Genomic DNA, 24,703 nt, shown 5'->3' on the forward strand with positions numbered 1-24,703 from the left:
TGTCTTCCAAATCTTTTGTGAAGCAGCTAGTCTGAAGGCCTTCTCACTCAGTGTCCCTGGAGTATTCACAAAAAATATTGAAAATAAAGTACCAAATATTCTCTTTAACACTTGGAATAGAATTCTGTTGTTTTTTTCCCCCCCAATAGACTCTTTTCAGAATGCACTGGTAGGGGGAGCTTTGCGTTTTTCTTTCATATTGAAGAGAAAATTGAATTTATTAATTTGAAAGAGAGTCTTGTAGGCAATTTTCAGTTGAAAACAGAATATTCACTTTTCACTCTGTGTATTTCAAACAGGTACTTGTCAGTCTAACCAAGTGAAGAAAAAAATTAACTTGGCTGTGATCAGGAAGGTTTCAGTGTCTGAGAGCCTGAATGAAGTAAAATAGCATGTGCAGGGAAAACAGTATCTGTGTGCAAGACTGAGTGCGTAAGGGGAGGGGACTGAAGTTTCCATAGACAATCACCTGCGAATCACACAATGCTGCTGTGCAAACCCATAATAAATGAACCTCAGGGTATACACTACAGCTGTAAGCACCTTAGAAATGCATGTAAAAGATCTGCCAGAATTGTATAGTACAACAGGAACAGTAAGTGTCAGTTTATGTAAATCTATAAGGATTTTCATAATCTTGGAAAGGGCAGCTGCATTTGTGGTGATAATCAAAGTGTTGACAGCTTCAGAGAAGCTAGGAAGAGAGATGAGAGAGAATTACCCACGTTTCTCAGGCACCCTTTTCTGTACTGCTGTACAGACTTTTACTCATTGGGCTGTGGCTTCTCAGCCTGTCTGGTTGTTGGTCTGAAAGTTGAAAGTTTTTGTGCTGTGTTTATTCTAGGATAGCTAACTCCTCACTAGATTCATTTCTTTTCACTGGTTAAATTCTTACCATCCCAAATGACCAGGCAGCTGTGCCTCATATCATTTTCTTTCAGGGCCCAGTGAACCTTTTGCTGGTCCCACTGGAACTTAGGTCCCAAGTTGTATGTCAGTGTTGTGAAATCGTTTTGTCTTTTCTTTGAGAGCAGGTAATCTCATGGAAATTAAGGTATTACTACACTTCTCATTGCAGTTCCTCTTTAAGCAAACTGGCCTTTCCAATCTCAATGAGACTCACTTGTCTGCTTCTGTTCCTTTCCCTATGATGTGATTTCTTTTCTCTCTAGGAGAACACAAACACATGCTGGCCATTAAACAAAAAATATTAATCCATTTTTCTTTACCAAACCCAGAACTGTTGAAATTACTGAAAACTAAGCTTTCTTTCTTCAAAAGACTGCAGTTGAGTTTTTGTGAAGTCATTATGTATTTGTATACATATATAGCATTTTTAAAATGGCTAATATTTTTTCACAAACCTCCTCATTGAGGGCAAAATGTTTTTACATCACAAAGACATCAAATGAAATTTCATCTCCCTCATGTTGTAGCACTTTTCTGTAATTTGCCTTAGTCTCAGAAGGTTTCTGATGGGTTCCGTTCATTTTCTCAATAGATTTTAAGCACCATTGATTCCAAGTAATTTGTTTAATTATCTTAAAGCTATCTCTGTAATTATTCCAAGCTGTGCCCCTTTTCAGTATTTGCCTGGAAGGCTGCTATGTGGCATAAGAGGGGAAAGGGTAACTTCCTGTTATGAGCTGACGCATCTTTGGTCCTACAGTCTGGCGCACAATGCATGCTTTTTTGAATAACTGGAATCCTTTTGAAAGAGGTGTTGTGAAGTACAGCGTAAGAAAATTATGAAAATATTATTCAACTGCATTGAGAAATTAAATACACAATGAATATTAACTGAGGCAGAATGTAGCTTCCTTATCTTTTGAAATGGAACATTTTTAACAGTTCAGGCAGTGTTTTCCCAACTTTTTGATGCAGCTGTATTAGTTTAGCCACACTAAGTTATTGACTGTATCAACTAGTATTTACACTTGTCTCTTTTTGTGGTGTGGAATGATAAATTAGGTCAAGGCAGCGAGTGTTCTACATGCAATCTGCAATAAATGCTAATGGAATCTAGCTGAAGTCCTTATAGTCAGTAGACTCTTTGGCTTCTCTGTCTGTTGTGCAGTCTTTGTATTTGGCCAAACACATAGATATCAAAGCCCAGCAACCCTGCCCTTTTTTGTGCACATAAATATCATTACTTTTCTGAGTTGTACAGCTTTAAGGGGAAAGGGAAGAAGGATCCTTATGGTCAAGTACAGATGGTCAAAAAGCCCAAGGCTGAATCAGTTTAGGCTCTGTGGATTAGCCTAAGCTGTGTAGATTGAACTGATAAGCAAGTGAATGGGCATTCACATTTGATTCTGGAAATGCAGCCAAATATCTGCAGTGGCCTAGTTCTAGTACATCTCCCTGCTCAGCTGGAGCAGACAGCTTGAATCTGGGGGGATCTGAGACAGAAGTGCAATAAACTGATTTAACCTAATTCGTAGATGCTAGGGTCAGAAGGGACCTCAACAGATCGTTGAGTCCGACCCCCTAGGCAGGAAGGAGTGCTGGGGTCAGATGACCTCAGCCAGACGCCTATCCAGCCTTCTCTTAAAGACCCCCAAGGTAGGGGAGAGCACCATCTCCCTTGGAAGCCCATTCCAAATTGAGGGCACCCTTACCATGAATAAGCTTTTCCTGATACCTAGCCTAAATCTACTCTCGTCGGTTTGTGACCATTGTTCCTTGTTACCCCAAGAGGCATCCTGGTGAACAGAGCATCTCTGATCCCTTGCTGCGTCCCCCTAATGAATTTGTAGGCAGCCACGAGATCATCTCTTAGCCTTCTCTTGTGGAGGCTGAAGAGGTCCATGTCCCTCAGTCTGTCCTCATAGGGCTTGTCCTGTAAACCCCTAACCATACCAGTGGCCCTCGTCTAGACCCTCTTGAGTCTATCAACATCCTTCTTGAAGTATGGCACGCAAAACTGTCCCTTCTTTAAAATAGGGACCACATTGGCCCTTTTCCAGTCCTCCGGGACCTGACCTGAGCGCCATGAGCGCTAATGGTTAAGTCTAATACTACATCCATCCAGGTTTATCTTAAACCTGTTTTGGCCAGTTTGAAAGTGGTTTATGTGCACTGAATTTCTCTTGTATTACAGATTAGAAACAGATTCTGATCACTTATACTGTTTTTTGTTTAATTTCTGTCCCTAGCCTAAGAGTCCACTTGGTCTAGTTTTGCAATCCGTTGTAAAAGGCATGCTGACCTAAGTGATGTTTTGTTATTAGGAAACCCCTTCACCTGCAGATCCTCGATTACAATACATTGTCCTGCATGTTACAAATGACACACTATAGTTTGGAGCTATAAAGAGCTCTGTTTAAAAAAAAAAAAATTCTAAACATTCTTTGTAAACTATCTATTTTAAAAGCTCTTATATGGAATATCCAGCATCAAGGTTACTGAAAGATTACAGAACTAAGTTACTGCTCTGTCTGCCTTGGCTTATGCAGAATAACCATAACTGTTTATGTATTTTATGCAAGTTTAGCATGGGTAAATTCTCCTTGGAGAATCCTTTTTATCTAATTGACCTAAAAAGTGAGGAAATGGTATGAACTTTCTCTGCATGTAGAACCTATTATTTCAGCACTTTAAATGGGTGGCCTCTATCAAGATGAACAATCTGTAACTTTCCATTAGTTTCCAAACAGTCTGATATCAAGGTATGTATGCATTCATTTATGTTTTGTTTTACTGGAGAAAAATGTCTAAACTTTAACTGTTTATCTTCAAATTAAATCTATTAAACTAGCATTGTATAAACAAATAAGCAGCGGATTCTGTGTTCACAGTGGAAAGAGGTATACTTACTATAGATGACTTAAGAGTCAACACATGGTCTGCTTAGTCTCACCACTTCAGAGTTTTGATGTCACCCCTTAATTCTGGAGATCTGCTTCCCCACCCTATAACAGCACCTTATCTACTGTGTATATTCTCTTCTATTGTATACACCCATGGAGCAAGTGATGGAGCTCTGCTGCATGAAAGGACCAAAGGAGCAGAAAGATCCTAGAAACGATCAGCCACAGGGGGTGGTTGAAATTTGTTCACGCTTTTATTTCCTGCTTCTGAGCCTGTGGTACCATGCTGCATATGAACAATATATAACTGGAGACCTATGTGGGGAAATAAAGTGAAATGTTGTGGCTTTTTATGCAGTATGCCTTCTTAGTAACCTGGTTTAAATCTAGAAAAGCTGGTAGAAATTACACTGCTTACATAAATTATCACTTAAGTATTATGTCCTCTCCTCATTCTGGAGGTTGAAAGGACATAGCCATGTCAGTAATATCAATGGTTGTTTGGCAAGCCATGTTAGCCGTAGAGACTAAAGAAGTCAGGAAGGAGAATGGAGTAGATCTCCTGAGAACTTGACCCCAAATACCTTTCTTGTAGGGAGTAAGATTTTCAGCACAGTTCATGCTTTCTATAGCACAAAGTGTTTGTGCCTTTGGTCTCCTCCTTGCAGCTGCCACCCACTCCAGAAGAGAATATGTAGCAAAATGCAGGGTTAAATCTCATGAGATTTAAGGTAGGACTGCCTTTCCCTGCTGTAAACTTTCTGTGAAAACTTATTTATGTATGTAAAATTGGCTGCATTCTAGGCTTGTAGTGCAAAATGATTGCCCTTTCAAGTTAAAAGCTGTGTGCTTGAAGTCTTATCATACTCTGAAGAAAGATCTTGATTAGCCTAAAGGATAGTAGTTTCTCCCGTATTCTGAAAACCAGGGTCTGTCTATCATTTTGGCTTTAGTCGCACTCAAGGTCAGCCACTTGGATCTTCCTACTCCAGTTGTTCCAATCAGTGGTATTTTTTGTTCTTACGTACAGTTTGTACATGTCTTTCCTGATTACATGTTGAGGAATGTCTTAGCATTTTTCATTTCTGACTTGACCTCCTTGTAATTTTGGAACAGGATTTCATTTGGCCCTTCTGATGTAGCTCTTTTTCTAATGGTGCTGCATCTTCCATTGCACACTCTAAATCCAAGTAGTTTTGCCCTTCACTGTTGAGACGATTGTGTGAATGTTTCCAATGGAGCTCTGGAATTCATCTAGAAAATCTGAATTTGATAATCTTTTGGGCACGTTGCAAGACACATGCATCTTCTTTACCCCAGAAACAGGAATGAGGGCTGGGGCAGTGCAGAGGCTCCTAGAATGATAAAAATGGGGCTACATTTTTTCAAGATAGGGTTACTGTCAGTTACTTGCATGAATGATTTTTACAAAATCCTTTGATGTTCATTATAACAGTTTTATTCTCTATACATAGCAGTAAGATGAGTTTTTTATAATTTAATTTTCTGTCAGCTGGCAAGATAGAATTAATAATTTTGTTTCTTTTTAAATCACCCAACGTACAACATAGAAACCAGTCATGGGCTCTGTGAATTAACTGTCATTATAAACTTGTAACATTCTTAAATTTCTGCATGTCAGTGGTAGGTATTTTAAAAATAAAATGTTAGCTGGATTTTTATTTTTTTAACTTCTTAAAAATAGAAGACAAAATTAATTTCTTATTTGACCAATGAACTAGAACCGTAGATTGCCCAAGTAACAGATCTACATATTCAAACACGGATATGCTGTTTGAATCAGACTGTTATCAGAATGTTGCTTCTTTCCATGTCTTTGTGATAGTTCTAGCTTTTCCAGTATTCTGAAGGAAACTAATATCTGGCTGCTGTTTGGGTAGGAATGAGGTAGAACCAGTCACCACATTTTGAATAGCTGTTGATATGTGTAGTACTACTTAACGATAAGATAAGTAGAGGCATTGTGAAACGTTTCAGAGAAGCTAAATGAGTGATTATAGCTTGACATTTGCAGGTGATGGTGCACTGGATAATAAAATACTTATGAATGACAAGTGAAAGTTATAGTCTTACTGCAGTTCCTGACCTCCTTTGCCCCCTACTCTTTCTTCCTCCCTTTCCTTAACTCTGTGTTCTCATGTAGAAGCTTTCACTCACAATTCAGAAATGGCCTCTCCATCCAGAACCTTGTATCTTTGACGCTACCTCAAACATTTGCTGGCTTATCTTCCTTTCTTCCTTACACTTACGAACTCATTAGGCAGTCTGCCCAATACAGTTCTTCAGCTTTGTCCTTGGTTCTCTCCAGATGAGATTTCCTGTTTTCTTGTTGACTAAAACTGCTCTCATTGAGGTTTCCAGGAACTTCTTTATGGGCAAATCCTAGGATCCCTACATAATTCTCACTTTCCTTACTTCTCATTTTTGTTGAGAATTTAGATCTCACCTTAATTATTTTAAATATTTTCCTCCTTTGACATGATTGTTTTCCATGCTTTGGAGCTTATGTAGATTCTCTGCTGTCAGCTGACATTTGCAGTGTGTCAAGAACCCGTTGTCTCATCTTCCCTTCCCACTTCTGTCTTTCAGTCATTGTTGACAGCAGTAAATCTGGGTGGTGCCCTCTTTAATCTGTCCTTATTAGCCCTGTGTAATCATGTTGTATGCAAAACTTGCTAATGCTTTTTCTATACTGTTTCTGAGATGTCCCTTTTTTTCCCAAGAACTCTCACTCATTTTGAGCTTCCTGATATTCATCTCACTAAACTCAATTTCCCCAGTGATGTAAAGTCATGCGTCTTCCCTCCATATCCCAGTTTAAGGCCCAGTGCTATTATAGCCTGCCAGTTTATACTGGTTAGGCTGGTAGCCAACTGGAACTACTCGCTATAACGCATCTCTCCTGTTTGCTAGATCCGTGATTTAACAGGTCTCTGTAATGAAGTGCTTGTATTACCATGTTTACTTGAATAGGTCCTAGGAGTAGGACCTTCAGTTTTTCTTGTTTGTTCCATATACTTCTCTCATCAGTATATAAACATTTCAGGTATCAAATTGATTGTCTTGACTTCTCCCTGAGAACATTGTTAAGGCTTTTGCTATTGCCCTTTTTTTTATAATCCAAGTCCCCTGGCTCTTTACTTATATCTTGGCTTTTGTCTCCATCCCCTGGGAAACCTAGTTTAAAGCCCTCTTCATTAGGGTTAACAAGATTATATGCAAAGACACTCTCCTGTCTGTTTGTCAGCTGGACCCCATTTCTTCTCAGAACTCCATCTTCCTGGAACAGCTCTCCATGGTCAACAAAGCCAAAGCCCTGCTGGTAGTTGCTTTTGATTTGCTCCAGATCGCCTCTGCCATATCAGAAGTGCCCACATGGATGAGCAACATAGGATAATAGTCAAAGGGCTGAATGAGTCCGAGTGACCTTCCTGTGATGTCTAAGCAGCAGGCTCCTAGGAGATGGCAGATCTCCTGAATTAACCCGTTGGACTGGAAGATGGGTGCCTCTTTGCCCTGCAGGAAGGAGTGCCTAACCACTACCATCTGTTGTTTCTTGGCAACAGAGGTCTTGATCCTTTCCTCCTTAAGGGTATATGACTTGGCCTCTCCTGCCACTGAATGGGCTCCTTCTTGCCAATGCCATGGCTTCATACCTCTTCTCGTATGCTGTTTCTTGCCATAGGTAGCAAGCAGCCAGCTTTCATTCTCCTGAGAACCTGTGTCTCTCAATGCCTTTTCTATCTGTCCCTTTACCATAATGCTGGCAGTATTTTTGTGCTTCTGAGCCAGTCTACCTCTTCCTGGACCTCCATTACCTGATTCCTGAGAGAATCCACCAGCAGGTACTTCTCACACTGCAAGCACCCCTCCACCTGGCTGTCATTGGCAGATTCTGTCCACTCCTTTCCCGCCTTCCCCTTGGTATGCTGGCTCCAGTGAATACTATTTTCAGGTGTCTAGTTTTCCCCTATTGTATAAGGAACATAGGTGCCTAACTTGGGGTTGTGAATTACAGTAAGTGGCAGAGCGCCGAAGTATTAGGTCTTGCAACGTGCAGCTTAAGTCCCCTCTGTGAATTTAGCCTATAATCACTCTGCCATTTGAGGCTAACAGCTAGTGTTACCGTATATGTGCCATGTATAGCATCGCTGACGTGAAGTTTGTGCATGTTTTTTCATTTGTTTCAAAAGGAGCATGTTTGTTTTAAAGCATGGTTGAATTATCTTGCTACAGGAATTATTTTTAGCGGCATATATCCTGCTTTACTTTGGCCCTGTTGTAGCCATCTTGCTTTCTTAGGCACCTAATCCATTCAAAGAATGTCTGATAAGTTGCAGTACATGCATGCTGCCAATATTCCTATGAAGTTGATGTTACAGTGTAAATTGCCAAATGTGAAGGAATTCCTCCCCATAGTTGATGCTGTACTTTTAAAATTCTTTGATACTTCACTATCACAATGCTGAGTTCATTGAATTGAATGTTCACAGTGTCACATATCAAAATACTGTAGTGAATATTTAACTAACCATATGTTGTAATCATTAGAGTGTTTTCCCTCCAGATAACATTGTTTCACGTTACTCAGTAGGACTATATAGAAAGTCTTTCCCATAGTAGTAGCAGAAGATGGAAACTATTTTCAGTATATAACTAATTATTTTCAAAATGTTCTTTCTTCACAGGTTGGAGTTCATTTATTTTGTTCCTGGAACAGAAGAAGAGAAAAGGGCATTTCAGGTTTACTTGATAAAGGTAACACAGCATCTAACAATGAAGATGATAACATTCATTATTATTCAATTATAGAAAGTTTGTCAGTTGAGAGGGTTTTTTTTTTTCTTCCCTACTTTTGTGCCTTGCGGTGAGTTAAATATGTGCTAACATAATGAATGGACTGTGTAGTTCAGGTGTCAGTAAAACCTCAGAAGATAAGAAAGTAGGTGTGGATCAACATGACAACATGACAAAGTAGATATCAATTTGTTATATTAGTAACTTGTGGCATTATCTGCCCTCTCGTGAATTTAAAATACTGACTTGTTCCGCTGTGGATCTCTTCATCCAACATGTACACACCAGTGGTCTTCAACTTGCTCAGGTGCGGCAGTCCACCGCCACTTTTTTGAATATGGAGGTATCCCTGGATGAGGACCACTGTTGGTGCTTCCTTAGTTTATCTCAGTGCTTCTCACCTGGCCTTTGCTGTCTCCAGATGAAACTGCCGTGTGTACTGCTCAAATAGCTAGCTTGGAAAGGGTTGTGCCATGTGTCCTCTTGGGTGGCTGCACTGAGTTTCTCTATGAAATGTTTCCTTCTGCATTAGAGCACTAAGCAGCAGCAGCAGCATACTCTTGCCTTTTCCCTCTGTGACAAATAGGAGACAGAGAGGGGACTGTGCCTCAGCAAAGTACATCCGAGAGACAGTGCCTGCCAGGGCTATTTCTCTGCTAGTGTGCCGGTCAGCACCTGCCCCCACCCTGCAACAGTGCAGAGCCCAAGCGCCTTGCAGCATCTCCCCGCCACCACCAACAGGACACAGCCCCAGTGCCTGTGCTGCCTGGCCCAGCCATGGCATGCCTGCCACCCCAGGGCATGCAGCAGTAGCTGTGGGGACCAGTGTGTGTAGCTGCAACCCTGTGTTCTCCACGCTGTCTCTGGGCTTGCCTGTTAGGGCTGAACAGCAACAGTAGCAGCAGCAGCTGGGCAGAAATTGCTGCTTGGCATGGGGGAAGTCAGCCCCTCCCCCTCACTGCTGCTGGGCAGTTTTTGCTGTGCCCACTGGGAGCCCGTGCTGCACCAGCCTGTGCTTTAGCTCCTACATCACTGCCTCTGGGCTGCCCAGCATGGCAGAAATGATGGTGTGGAGCAGCTGCGGGGCAGCTCACAGATGGTGGTGAAGGAGCTGCACCGCAGCCCGGTGCAGTGCGGGCTCTGGGTGGCTGCAGCAAAAACTGCTCAGCGGCAGCGAGAAGGAGGGGCGGCTTTCCCCCACAGTGAGCAGCGTTTTCTGCCCAGCTGCTGCTGCCACTGCTCAGCCCTGAAGGGTGAGACCAGAGCCAGTGCTGGGGCCCAGGCTGAGCAGTGGTGGTGCAGGACAAACTGCTGCTCAGGAAAAGAGGCCCCTTCCCCTCCCACTGCTGGTGCTTCCGGGTGCTGCTGTTCAGAGCCCATGTGGTGCTGCCCTGTGTCTGCTCTGCACTGCCACTGCTGCCCTGTGGGGTATCCCAGAGGTGGCGGTGATGCGGTGGGCATGCTGGATAGCCCTGCACATGCTCTGAGTTGCTGTACCAGGAAGTGCCGGCAGCAGGAGGGGGAAGGGCTGCTTTTCCCCAACACTGAGCAGCAGTGTGTCCCGCACCACCACTGCTCAGTTCAGATGGGTGAGCATGTTGCTTGTGGGGTCAAGGGCTGCATGAGCTGGTCCTCACTTGTACTGTGGGGCAGGGGGGACTGGGAGCAAGTGTGTTAATGAAGATATTGAAGAAAACTGGCCCCAGGGGCACAGCACTTGATACCAGTAGCCCACCAACTAGACTTTGAGCCATTGACCACTACGTGTTGAACCTCATGATCCAACCAGCTTTTTGTCCACCTTACAGTCCATTCATCCAACCCATACTTCCTTAAGTTGGTTTCAAGAATGCTGTGGGAGACTGTAGTACAAGCCGTGCTAAAACCAAGGTATATACTTGGTATAAATGCTTTCCCCGCATTTACAGAGCCAGTTGTCTTGACATGGAAGACCATCGGATTGGTCAGGCATGATTTGCCCTTGGTGAATCCATGCTGACTGTTCCTGATCACTTTCTTCTCCTTCAAATGCTTAGAAATGGATTCCTTGAGGACCTGCTTCATGATTTTTCTGGGGACTGAGGTGAGGCTGACTGATGTGTAGTTCTCTGGATCCTCCTTCTTCCCTTTCTTAAAGATGGGCACTATACTTCCCCTTTTCCAGTCATCCAGCACCTCCCACATTTGCCATGAGTTTTCAAAGATAATGACCAGCAGCTCTTGAAGTCGCATCAGCCAACTCCCTCAGCACCCTTGGATGGATTGCATCCAGCCCTGTGGACTTGTACATGTCCAGCTTTTCTAAATAGTCTCTTACCTGTTCTTTTGCTGCTGTTGGTTGCTTACCTCCTCTCCAATATGTGCTGCCCAGTGCAGCGGTCTGGGAGCTGACCTTGCCTGTGAAGACTGAGGTAGAAAAGATATTGAGTACTTTAGCCTTTTCCTCCTCATTTGTCGCTAGGTTGCCTCCCCCAGTCAGTAAGGGACCCACACTTTCCCTGATCTTCCTCTGCTGACATACTTGTAGAAACCCTTCTTGTTACCCTTCATGCCCCTTGGTAGCTGCAGCTCCAGTTGCACTTTGGCCTTCCTGATTTCATCCCTACAATCGTAATCTTAAACATTAGTATATCTTTAAAACATAAAACACAGTACCTCAAAACAGTACAGAACCTGGGAATGGACAAAAAAAAATTGATTTGTATGCAGAGATGACTTTTAAAGTCTTAGGTTTGTGTATACCCACTGTACTACTTTAACTATTTCAGTATATTTAAAGCAGTGTATTCCAAGAGTGTGGATTTATATAGGAGAGTTATATTGCTTTACTGTTAACTTATACCCATAGGCATAATTAATATATCTGCAGAAGACTGCCTCTCATGCAGCTTTAAGTGCAAGAACAGTAGGAATTACATCAATTTATTTTGCTTGCTAGAAAAAAATCACACCAGAATAAATCTTGACAAAAATTGTTTGTGGAGAAGTTCTGAGATCTCAAACTGTAGTGAAAAAAAACATAGGTTGCTTGGGCACTAGGGGTTCCCATACATGTCTGGAGCCTGCTACGACATGCTGTAAATACAGCGTTGGAGCAGACTCGATTAATTGAGTCTTCTGTAGCATGCTACTTAGCGTGCTTCAGCCAGCCTCCACGTATTAGCATCCGTATACTTCCAAATGGTGGTGTGGGCGCTTTTAACTGAAGCTCCTTTGACAAGCTTTAGATAAAGCATTCCTCCCACCATTTTGAAACATGGGATGGGGATGCTGATATATGAGATGCTCCAGGTGCTTTAATTAGAGCGGCTCTTGGAGCACATGTAAAATGCCCTAAGTCCTTGATCCAAAACCCACTGAAATCTTTCAGTTGACTTTGAGCAGTGGGCCTTAGTTTTGCCCTTTTAATTTACAAGTTAAATCCAGATAATTTTGCTGAATTCAATAGAATACCCCATATGTACTCAGGTGTTCTGAGATCAGAAATTGGATTCTGTTTTGCAGACTTCCCCTGATTTATAATTAGCAAAACCAGTAGCTTTTACTCTGCATTTATAATTTTAAGAAGTTACTCACCTGTGTTAATTAAATTTGTAGTAGTCCCAAATCTTCAGAGTTAAATTTATATTTAATAAAATTTAAATTATATGTAATAGAGGGGAAAAAAGTTCTTGTTAATGACATAGAATTCAAGGCAACGAAAGTGCTTTTTCAACCTATACATTTTTTTAACTATTGATTATAAATCCTTATGTTCACAGACTAGGTCATTGAAGGGGAGAAAGCAGCTCTACTTCTGTTTAGGAAAATATGATCCTAATAATCTATGAACAAAGTACCAAGGCTAAAAATTAATCTCATGCTGCCAAAACTCCTGTTAAAACTGGTTTTAATTGACTCTGTATTATATACTTGCTACAGTGCATGATATGATTGTTTGTAGCCTTGGAATACTTGTTTACAATGGATTACGAAATTATACAATTACTATCCTGTTGCCTGGTGTAGTAACTGTACTTACTATGTAGTGTGCTAAATTATTTGTACCCAATGAATATTCATTGAGCACATGTCTAGCAGGTATTTTCTTACCTGTGTATGACTTCATTACACTTTTTAAAGCACAGGTCACCCCTGGAGGCCTACATTGTCCAGATGTAGAATTGAAGTCACTCCTTTTAAGAGGATGCAGCAAAATCTCTCCTTGGTATCCTGGTAAATCCAGGCCCCTGGGTTCTGTTTTTCCCCTTTGGAGTGTCTTGATTTCCTTGGGGTACACAGAGAGAGTATATTGTAGGTATCAAAATTGTGGAGCAGTATGTGGTGTGCTGCTGTGCAGTTGTGGGAGAGTTAGGAGATTATATTCAATTGCAGAGTGAACAGGTTCAGCTGTGTCCAGACAAGTGCAGGGCCCGTGCTACTACCTTGCAGTGTGGGGGGTCTTTTTGACTCTGGGAGAACTGGGGTCAGAAAAACCTTTGCCAAAAAAAAACAGGGCAATGCCCATGGCAGTAATGTGCACTGCCCAAAACCTGGCTGGCCAGAGCCACATTCCAGCTGCCAATCAGGCTCCCTGCTGTAGGAGCGCAGCAGCTGCAGCTCCCTGAGTCCCCAGGAACCCAAGTAAGGCTGGTGGGGCCAGCACAGTTGCTGGCTACAGCCTCCCCCACATTAGGTAACCTGCTGTGTACATGGCATGGGCATTCCCCGGGGACAAGTAGCAGCAGCGCACTTGTGCCTGGGAAAACAAACATCCGTGCTCGTTTGTATGTGGCCTACAGGTGTATTCAAATAGTGCTTTTAAGTTGTTTTGATGTATATTCCATTTATGTTCAGCCATGTCTTGACCATTTCAACTGCCAGCAGATGGGGAAGATTAAACAGAAAAAAAATTAAAGCATAAGTATATCTCACAAATGTAAACTCTGTTTTAAACTGTTGACTGTCTGCATATTAATATGTATCAAGGTTAGGAGAATGCATTCAGCTTATCATTGCCCCATATTCCCTACTCTTTGCACCTTCCACAGTCCAAACTGATCCCAGTCTGGGGAAAGTGTGGGAACCAGCAGTTGTTCCAGTTCTCTCATTTTCAGGGGGCCTAGAACAATGGGGCAGAGCACATTGCCTTCTCCTCAGACTAGGGACCTTGGTGTAATGAGCAGGTGGGGGACAAGTAGCAGCTGCTCCTCTGCTCAGCTCTCAGTGCCTGGGAGCCAGGTAGACTAAGCAGTATGGCAAAGCCCCAGCGCATTTTCACACCAAGGTATCTGGTGTGAGAAGCAGCAGGCAATTGTTCCTCCCTTCCCCTTCCCTCCCAGTCTATGGGAGGGACAGGAGCAGCTGCCCTCTGTGCCCCCTGCTGTTCAACTGTTCTTGGGACCTGGAGTAGGCAAGCAGCACTTTTCCCCTGCCTTTGTAGACTGGGGCTCATCTCAATATAGGAAGACATGGGGAACATTTCCCTACTGCTCAGTGCCTCCTGGTCTCCTGAAGGACTCCATGGTTGAGGAAGTATATAGGTGTTTTTTCTTCAGGTGAAACTCTCCTGGAAGCAAATTTTACATGGTTGGAGATGGATTATTTTTCTCCCAGAGCTGCCATTTTTGTTCCAATATAAACTGTATGGAAGCGTATACACTTGTGATTTCTACCAGGAGACCTGTGATTCTCCTGCATATCAACAATAGTTGATATGTAATACCTATATGGGCATGTCCAGACAAGCCCGTGCATGCCTCTTGTAGCATCTCAAACCCCTTTGAGATGCTGCAAGAGGCACGTGCAGGAACGAGAAAAAGTTCCCTGCACTGCAAATTTGCAGTGCGGGGGCAAAATTAGACACTTATCCAGGGGGTCAAAAAACCCTGCAGAGACCAAAACCAGGGCAAAAGAAAACCCTGCAAAGAAAAATACCCGAGGCAACTGGAGGCTGGGTCCTCCACAGAGATGCTTTGGCTTCCAGAGCGTCTCTGTGGTTGGCCCTCACCCTGGTGCTGAAGCCTGCTGCCTGCCCCTGCTCCAGAGCTGGTAAGTAAGGGGTCGGGGGGCTGGAAGAGGACGGGGGGGGACTATGGGGGGGGGTCCCCCATTGGCCCTGCTCACTCTCCCAGCTCCCTGTATTTCTGCTCTGGCCTGTCCCGAGTCCCCTAATAGCTGCCCTGAGCTGCCCTGATCCCTGCCCCACCTGGCGCTGCCCCCTCCAGCCCCCTGAACCCCCCACCCCCCAAAAAATAAATCCCTAGCACTCACCGCAATTCCAGCTGCCTTCGAGGTCACTGGGGACCCCTTGCACAGTGCAGGGGAGGGTGACAATCCCAGCAGCCCTGGCCCTGCCACCCCTAGCTGTCCTGCACTTTGTGTGTGGGTGCTCTGCCAGGTGGCCCCAGAGCCCCTGCTTCTGGGGTGAGTAGAGGCTCCCCGCCGCCCAGGTGCTGGAGGCTGGGGTGGGAGGGGTAGTCATTGTGGGGTTGGGGGTGCAAGTGGGGAATAGGACCAGGCAGTGCAGCCATTGGGGGGAGGGGTCTGGAGGAGTGGGGGTGGGTGGGACTGGGTGGAGAAGCCATCACAGGGGCTGCAGGAGCCAGCAGGTGATGGGGCTAGGCAGGGCAGCAATCCAGGGGCCTGGGGGAGCAAGCGGGGGTGGGGCATGTGGGCCCTGCAGGGGGGCCATAGCCCCTGAGGGGGGGATGTAGCCCCCGTGGGGGGCAGCAAAGCATGTATTCATGAATTCATGAAGCATGTATTTAGAATTAACTTTGTTATTGTGATAGAGACACTGGTAGTCTTCCAAATTGCTTTAACCTGGTAGATAGATCAATAAAACATTACTGAACTTATCTCTCTCTGTCTCTGTCGTGGTCTTTTGTTTTAGTTGTGGAGGAACATGGATTTTGAGGTATTTTCCAGAGTGACTTTGGGATTTTTTTTTATCAGGGATTTTTCAGTTTTTAAATAGGGAGGAGCCAGGCAGGGTTATTTTGCCCCAAGTGGCGCAGTTTGCACCACAACAAAGTGCATGTTCAGGCACGTGTGCTGAGGCAAAAAGCCCCGGCTCATATTTGCACCACTTCTATTTGAGCTGCTGCAAGCACGCATACTTGCATGCGTGGACATGCCTTACGTGGTCAGGGTTTTACAGTTTTTTGTTTTGTATAGGTTTAAGTGACTACATAAGGTAAATATATAGTCAATTCTTTAGAGTTTGCTATTGCATTCTACAGGCAGAATTTTTCATCACACTCCGGATAACTGATGTGACTCTTAACCTCACCCCAAATTTTGTTCCTAAGAATTGCATTTTGGAACCTGAACTACATACAGTACCCTATCTGGCTGCGCTTTTTAAATGTTTAACTCTACTCTCTGCCTGGAAGACAAAAAGAAAGAATAGAGGGAGGGGGCGAACATATGAAATTGGAGAAAAAAGCCGTGTTTAAATCTTTTCTTACTCCATAACAGTATTTATAATAGTTTAGTGCTATCATAATTTGAGCAGAATTGATTTGAAGCTCCCCTATCTTTAACTGATTTCTTCTTCTATTTGATATACCCAGTATATTGTTTATTCCATGAACTCTAGTGCAGACATTAAGGTGAATGGCTATTACTTCATGTTTTTAATTTACATATTTGGGTGCATCTACATGAGATGATTTACTGTGCAGTAGAGCAGTTCACATATGCACATGCTTAGTGCTCAGCAAACTGCTCTAATCGCAAATAAATTGGTACCTGAGAATGCGAGTAGTAGGTTTACTTGAGATAAGTTACTGTGCAGTAGTGCTTGTGTAGATGCCCGACCAGAAGCAAATATTCTCCCAGTGTGCTGGCCAGCAGGAAGTGGGAGATTGCTCCCTGCCCCTGGGAGCTACCAGCTGCTGGTGCAGGCTCCACCACTGGAGCCTGGACAGGGACCATGTCCTCTTACCCTGATAGCAGGGAACTCCAACACCCTGCTCTGAGATCCTTATCTCCCAGCTTGAGCGCTGCAGTTGCAGGGCTGGTGCTGGGAGCATCTTATCTCCCCAGAGTCGGGGCTGGGAGCTCCCTGCTGGTGGGGCTGGGTGGCCAGCTCCATGATCTCTTTCTGCTAGCTGCCCCACTGGCGGATCAGGGCAGGGAGCTGGGATCTGCCCCTCCTTTGCAGCTCTTTCCAAGTTCCCTGCCCCCAATTAGGGAGCCAAGGCCATCCCTGCCCGGCAACAGGCAGCCCCCCGGGGTAGGGAGTGATGTCCTTGCCCCAGCCAGGAGACAGTTGTGTCCTGGCTTGGTGTTTTCTGCTAGCCCCTGGAGCTCCTCTTGGTGGTGGCAGGGGCCCATTGCAGAGCCCCAGGAAGCGCGAGCGGTTTGCAGTGAAGTGGGAGCAGATTTCTTAGTAACGGCAGCATGTGTAGTTTACTTGCAAGTGAACTGCTCCTGAGTTTAATGCATGTGTAGACACACCCATGGTGTTGCTAATGAGAATTTTCTCTCCACATATGCAGTAGGTTGTATTGCTTCCAAGAAAGATTTAATACTTTTCTTAAAATATGTGGGGTTTTTAAGTTCCATAACTTAGTCCTACATACACATTCAGCATGTAAACATTTGAAATTGCACTAAAAATGACAACTTGCATTTATTCCAAGAATAAAAATGTGTGTGTATCATTCCTACTTCTCTTTGAAGTGGTTACCACTGCTTCCAAACGTGCAGTAATTGAAGTTTAGATTTCATGCTCCTTTGACAGCTAATTTAATTATTTTAACAGATATGTATGACTGTTCAGGTGTTTTAATAGTGAAGGAGTTAGACTGTTTCCTTTTTTGGGTGTTATGGGTAGCCAAATAGTGCTGTTGCTCTGTACCCCTCTGTATAGGGATTCAGGCTAACTATGTGTATGATTAAATTTCTTCTTTTTCTACTCCTTACCTAGGGGAGATTTAAAAGAGCATCATAAATTTTAAATTCGATATAAGACTACTTTGCAGCAGTCTTGTATCATGTTATTTTTATAACATGTAGTTACCTTGTTATAAAAAGACAGAGGGGCTTTGGTAGAATAATTGTGAACCTGTTGATTCTGAAAGGAACATGGAATCCCTTTACTGACAATGAGCAGACACCATTCCCTCTTCATGGTTGTTATAGTGTTGTCGTGGTGCTGTTGCCATGATGGTCTAAGGAATATACAAAAAGCAAGATTTGTTTAGTAATATCGTTGGGTCAGTTTTATACTGGGGAGAGATATTAGACAAGCATTCCGATACAAAAAGGTGTCTCCTTAAGTCTGGAAAAGACCAATAAAGCCTAAGACAAACATCAATTACAATGAGCACCCTGGGGCGAAATAAGGTGGAACAAAGAACAAACTCATCTGATCTGATAATGGGAATCACATTTTCTTAAACATGGCTCATCTCTAATTTAGAAACATTTTCATGCTGAAAAGTTTTAAATGTTGCATCAGTAAGCAGGATCTGCCCACCATACCTATTCTGGGCCTTGTAGTAAAGAGGAAAAGTCTCAGACATGGAACACTCATAAGAAAGCTGTGATCCAGAGGGTTCAATATAAATATAAAAATGAGCCACTCTGTGTGAAGAAAAGCCATATAAGATGAAACAGAAGGAGAAAAAAGCCTTTGTCATGAAGAAGAACGCTGTGTTGTCAACCTTCATGGACTTACAGAATAAAGAGCAAGATGGAAACACAGCAACTAAGAATCTTTTCTCAATACAGAAAGAATGATTTGTTTATTTCCTGAACTGAGCCAAAAAGAAGAGTAACTAGCAGTAATGCACTTTGTAACAGAAGCGATAACAAATGTGGCTTTTCACCAAACAATCATTTAGAAAACATACATCTTCTGAGGTCATATGGCTTTGAGCCAGCTGCTGAAAAAGTGTGGCAGGTTGAGAACATGAGAGAGAAGTTGAATAAGAGACTCCTTTTCCAGCATTTATTTTCATTAATTGATAAGACCATTTTACTGACTTCGGCTTGTTAATATTAAAGAAATGACTTTGCCAAATATTCATTTTTATTAGAATAACAGAAATCATTGGAAATAACCTGGTCACTAGCACTCATTGAAGCTCATTGACTCTGAGTGTCTTACCTGGAAGTAACTGATTTGCTGTATCAAAGTCTGAAGTGTGTGGAAGACCTGATTTGGATCTGGATTTATTGGAATCAATAAGTCTGAAGTACGTGCTTCAAGTGAAATGATTGTTGATGTGCTGTTGTGTTTTTTCAACTTGAGGCCTTAAAATAGTAGCAAACTTGCTGATAATTCCAGGACAGCCTAAACTGTGTGTGTGCATGTGATCACTGGGGCATAACTATCCAGTGTGAACAGAATGTTGTAAATTAATTAAATTAAGAATTGCCCTGTCCTTCAAGATTTTACATTCTGATAACTGCAGGTTTATGTTTCTTTTAGCGTGATTATTTGAAGAATCTGTTGGCATGCTAATAAATAAAGGCAATATGGGAGAGTGAAAAATAGGGATATTTATTTACAAAGTTATGGAACAAAAATAGAGGACCAGGTTGTTCATAGAGATTCAGTTGTTGGATTGCGAAAACTAAAGTTCCTTTGTACATGAGCTAAACTATGTTTGACATTTCAGACTTACTACACCAGGAGGCATACTATGACATTTTGTTATCTTTTAAACCCTACAAGTGTGAATTGGATCGAGCTAATTGTATAATTATTCCCAATAGATGCATAAGTAATTCAGTCTCAAATCTGTTTATTTTCTAAAACAATCATTCTGGTGAGGAGTTTTCAGAAACCACAAGTGGTTGGAGCAATAGGGGCTTAGAACCTTTGTGAAATGTAAGCATTTTAAAATGAAGCTATCTTTGTTCATAAGTCATTTACAGTGTTCTGAGTATTGCAGTCTTTCAGCCTTTTTTTGTCATGGTCGTTAAAAAAATTAAGAGTAAACAGTGCTTTTATATTTTTGTTTATATTACTTGAAATTTCAAGAACAAATCTATTTAAGTAATAGTTAAAAAATGAAGTCATGTTCCTTTAAACATACAAGTTACTTTTCCAGTATTGGCTAGGGAGGCTAATTCTGATGTTGCTATTTGGCATTAATTCCTAAAAGAGTAGGGGGGAGAAATTTTATGATCCTTCCTTGAAACTCCAGAAACATTTGTTAGTGTGAAGAGGATCTTGTCAGAATTCAGAAGAAATACTGTCAGCGCATTCTGTAGAGACAAGCACATACCTTCATAATTGCTTTAAAAGAAGACAAAAATATACCATAATTTCTTGCATGAAACGAGGGATGTACCCTATTCACAATTTTAACCCTGCACTAATGTGAATATCTGCAATTTTGGCATGGAATTGACCATAAAACCCTCCCCCATTTAAAAAATAAAATGCTGGCTTTAAACATGCAAGTTTTCCAGTATTGGCTAGGGAACATGACTTCATTTTTGAACTATTACTTAGATAGATTTGTCCTTGATATTTCAACTAATATAAACAACTTTCGTGTGGCCCTGCCTATTTCTGTCAATCAGCAGCAAAGGGTGGGGCTGCCAGGGCCCCATAGCCAATCGGGGGCAGGAGTGGACCACCAAAAATGACTGTGAAAAGATCCTGCCATTTTCCTTTCACCTCAGCAGGGATTTATGTATAACATGGATCTTTTCCCTCCATAAAATCAGCTCCCCAAAATTGGAGTTTCATACTAAGCAGGGGAGCTATTTTCTTCACTGGAAAAGAAACACACCTGGAGATGGTGTACTTGCCATGCAGCTGCCAAGATGGTTGTTGCTTGTGTTTGGCTTAGGAAACTGAAGAAGTAGAGTCCTGTGTTACCTCTCTTAGAGCTGTAGCTATTGTCTGAGCACTGTAGCCTGTGCCTGAAGCAGCAAGTGAACTACTGGTAATATCTTGAGGAGGCTTTTGAATGGAAACTATACTTTATTTATAGGAATGTGTATAAAAAAACTATTTAATTTGCATGTCTTATTTGGGATGTATTATATGCAAGAAAAGGTGGTCATATCAATGAAAGATACTAAAAAATGGTTCATAGTTTTCACAATGAATTAATTCATAAATGGCAACACAAAATAGCCAGGATATAGCATGATTAATGCATTTAAAGTCATTTCAACCTAATATCAAATGGAGAAAATACTGGACATAGCAGAATTTAGATGCTTTAATAGGTGTATATACAGTTTTGGAAAAAAAATAGTAACCATTGTAGTGCAGGTGCTAAATAGCCTCAAAATATTGTGCTGTCTGAGAGCCTTTATTGAATAGTTAATATTTACTTATTTTAGTTGAAAAGGCTAAATACACAACTTTATCTTGGATGTAATCAGTCTTCAAAGTTAAGTTTTAACATACTTTGTGTTTTAAAGATTTCAAAGGTTTTTTTTGTTAAGTGCAATTATATTTAATGTTAGAAACTTATTATGGATGCAGGGGTTTTTTCTCTTGACAAGCATTAACTTGGAAAAGGACCTTCACAGTTCATCTGGTGTAGCTAAACATATATGGTCTGATTTATAACTGTTCAAGTTTGTTCTTTTCAAAGCAACCTTTGTTTTATTTTCTGAAGCACAGAATCCAGGTGCTATAAGAATGTTTTATTACGCTAAACAATGATGAGGATTTCTTACCTTTTGGTCACAGTTTGTTGTGTTAAACAACTAGTTCTTAGTTGGGCAGTGCAACCATTATTATATTTGCTCATCTTTGCTTTTTTCCTCTTCTGAAATGCATCTTGAGAGTGGTTCATGTTGTTGTGATTTTAGTCACATGGATACTTTTACTGGATTGCTGAAAAGGGCCTAAAGGAGTCGGATATCGAATACAAATGGCACTTTTATGGGAAATCGGCACAAAACTCCCTTTAGGCTGCTTTGAAAATGTTTTAGAATGAATCAGTAATATTGAGAGAACAGTTATTCAGCATGGATCAGTAAATAAGTGTGGCTGTCATTCTTGGGTTATTTTTGCGTATAATTTAAGATAATGCAATTTCTCATGTCTTCTAGGATAAGAATGGACGTGAACTTTACATAACGGTCAATTAGTAGAAGCAAAAACCAGAAATTTCAAAGGATTTTGCATTTGAACCTTCATTTTCCTTCCTGACAAAACGTACTCAAGTATAAGTAAAGCATGTGTATTCAGGCCATAAGAAGTGTGTGTGTGTGTGTGTGTGTGTGTGTGTGTGTGTGTGTGTGTGTGTGTGTGTGTGTAATGTATGCATGTGGATATGTGTGTGTGTGTATATAACATTCAGTTTTGCGGTAAGTCCTATCCAACTTTCTTGATAATGTTTAATCACAAACTTCATATATAAAATCTACCAGAGTTACTGCTTCCATGAAAAATGTGGTTTTAGTTATGGTAGATCTGCATTTGCATACGTGTCTGATTTCTGAAGTGGGACTCATTTGGTGCTTAGCCTTTGTACTAACTTCCTACATGGGTGTAATAGGACTGCGTCCCCAGGGGCAGCATTGGCATCCTGGTGGACCTGCAGCTCCTGCCCTGTTCTGGCTCTAGTGTACCTTCCCTTTCTTCCTGCCTTCCATGCCTTTGGGTGCATCTACACATGCTGCTATGGCACCATTGTTACTGCATTCTTACTTCCTTTTGGAAGTACTAAAAGACAGTGCTGTAACAGCCCATACTGTGCTGTGTGTGCCATGTTATTTTTAGGTACTGCATTGCCATAGCAACACTATAATGGGGAAACATGTTGCTATGGTGATATAGCTGTGGCGTCATGTGTTTTGCCCCCAGATGCTATGCTGCCATAGTGTGTTCCTATGGCAATGTAGCATCATGTGTAGATGCACCCATTATGTTCTTAAGTAATTTTGAAAGGGAGACTGCCCAAGGGCCCTACAGTGAGTTCCAGCCTGTCCTCCCACCAGTGGATTCCCCCCAGTCCCTGCTGGGCCCAGTTCAGTCCTCCAGTTGGCCCTGCTGGCCTGTATGTGCCTCAGGGCAGTCTTGCCTTATGAGCTATTCCTGTCCTCTGACCTTCCTTACAGCCATGCATGTGCCTTGCAGGCTTTGGCTTCCATGACCACAGCCCGCTCTTTGGAGAGAGAGGGAGGGAGCTGCTGGGAAGAGATGGCCTCCACCTCTCTCCGCTGGGGAGGAGGCTCTTCTCAGCCAGGCTGGCTGACCTGCTCCACCGGGCTTTAAACTAAGCCCGCTGGGGGATGGGGGGACTACTGCTCCTGCTGGCCCGCTGAACGGCCCTTGCAAAGCCAGCGGACCAAGGCACTTAAAGGGGCACTTAAGGGAGCCCACCCCTGCCCCAGCCCTGGCACAATCTGTGGGCAAGGCAAGAGCCCCCAAGGGCACACTTGCCTGCCTGTACACTAATGCCAGGAGCCTGGGCAACAAGCAGGACGAGCTCGTCCTCCTGCTCAGTGCAAAGAAATACAATGTCATTGGGATAACGGAGACCTGGTGGGACTCCACCCATGACTGGACCACGGGTATAGAGGGCTATACCCTGTACAGGAGGGATCGTGTTGACAAAAGGGGTGGGGGTGTAGCTCTCTATGTGAAGGAAAGCTACATGACCCTGCAAGCTGATGTTGGCGACCGGCATGGACAGCTAGAGACCCTCTGGGTAAAAATTCGTGGGGAATTTGGCACAGGGGACACAACGGTGGGAGTCCACTACAGACCTCCCACTCAAAGTCCCGAGCTTGACCAGGAGTTTGCCCGGGAACTGAGGCCGCTTGCTCCAGGACCTTGGTTGTCATGGGTGACTTCAATTACCCGGACATCTCGTGGGAAGATCACTCAGCTAAATCTGAGCGGGCGCAAAGCTTTCCCTCGTGCGTGGATGACCTCTACGTGACTCAAGAAGTCTATGGGCCAACGAGAGGCAAAGCGCTGATTGACCTGGTACTGGCTACGGGGGACGACCTAATCGGCAACCTAGTGATTGATGGGAAGTTGGGTGACAGCGACCACGAGCTGATCACCTTCACCATCCGCCGTAAAGCTGGCAAGTCAGTCAGCAACACAGAAGTCCTTGACTTCAGAAAAGCTGACTTTCACAAGCTCAAGAGGCTAGTCAGTCAGGCCCTCAGGGACCATGACCACAGGGAGTTGGGAGTTCAAGAAGAGTGGTTGCTTCTCAAGGAAGCGATCCTCAGTGCACAAGCTAAATCTATTCCAACGCGGAGGAAAGGCAGCAAGAAGGCACAGCAGCCCCCCTGGCTCTCCAGAGACCTAACGGACCTACTGTGGCTAAAAAGGAAAGCCTACAAAGGATGGAGGACGGGATTCACCTCCAAGGAGGATTACTCCGCGCTGGTCCGGTCCTGCAGGGAGCAAACCAGGAAAGCCAAGGCTGCAACTGAACTCCAACTAGCTTCAGGCATCAAGGACAACAAAAAGTCCTTTTTCAGGTATGTGGGGAGCCAGAGGAAAAGCAAGGGCAATGTTGGACCCCTGCTAAACCAGATGGGGCAACTGACAACTGACGCCCAGGAAAAAGCCAACCTATTAAATAGGTACTTTGCGTCAGTCTTTCATCAGTCCCACGGGATGCCCATGCCTGCTATGGGACAGGGAAATCTGGGTGAGGGGGATCCCCTACCCTCCATCAATGCTGACCTCGTGAAGGAACACCTTGAGAAGCTGGATACCTTCAAGTCAGCTGGCCCTGACAACCTGCACCCCAGGGTGCTCAAGGAGCTGGCGAGCGTCATAGCCCAGCCCCTGGCACAGATCTTTGAAAACTCCTGGCGCTCTGGTGTAGTGCCCGAAGACTGGAAGAAGGCCAATGTGGTGCCGATCTTCAAGAAAGGGAGGAGAGTGGATCCGGCTAACTACAGGCCCATTAGCCTGACTTCTATCCTGGGGAAGATCTTAGAAAAGTTTATTAAGGAGGCCATCCTTGAGGGACTGGCCCAGGCTAACATTCTAAGGGACAGCCAGCATGGGTTTGTTGCGGGTGGGTCTTGTTTGACCAATCTCATTTCCTTCTATGACCAGGTGACCTATCACCTGGACAAGGGAGAAGAGATTGATGTCATATATCTTGACTTCAAAAAAGCCTTTG

At 43.3% G+C, this 24,703-nt stretch overlaps 1 protein-coding gene across 6 annotated transcripts in view; it reads left to right on the forward strand.

The window, feature by feature from the left end:
• BMPR1B (bone morphogenetic protein receptor type 1B) overlaps window positions 1–24,703 on the forward strand; it is a 495,158-nt gene that overhangs the window by 76,463 nt on the left and 393,992 nt on the right. For 5 of the 6 annotated variants that reach the window (XM_090037100.1, XM_090037099.1, XM_090037106.1 and 2 more), the window contains exon 2: window positions 8,522–8,591. The exons of the other annotated variant lie outside the window; for it this stretch is intronic. The gene's annotated coding sequence lies outside the window, so the exon portion shown is untranslated. The remainder of the gene's footprint in view (window positions 1–8,521; window positions 8,592–24,703) is intronic. 6 annotated transcript variants of the gene reach the window in all.

Source organism: Crocodylus siamensis, chromosome 2 (genome assembly GCF_052110815.1).
Source record: "Crocodylus siamensis isolate JL-2025a chromosome 2, ASM5211081v1, whole genome shotgun sequence".
Lineage (NCBI taxonomy): Eukaryota > Metazoa > Chordata > Crocodylia > Crocodylidae > Crocodylus > Crocodylus siamensis.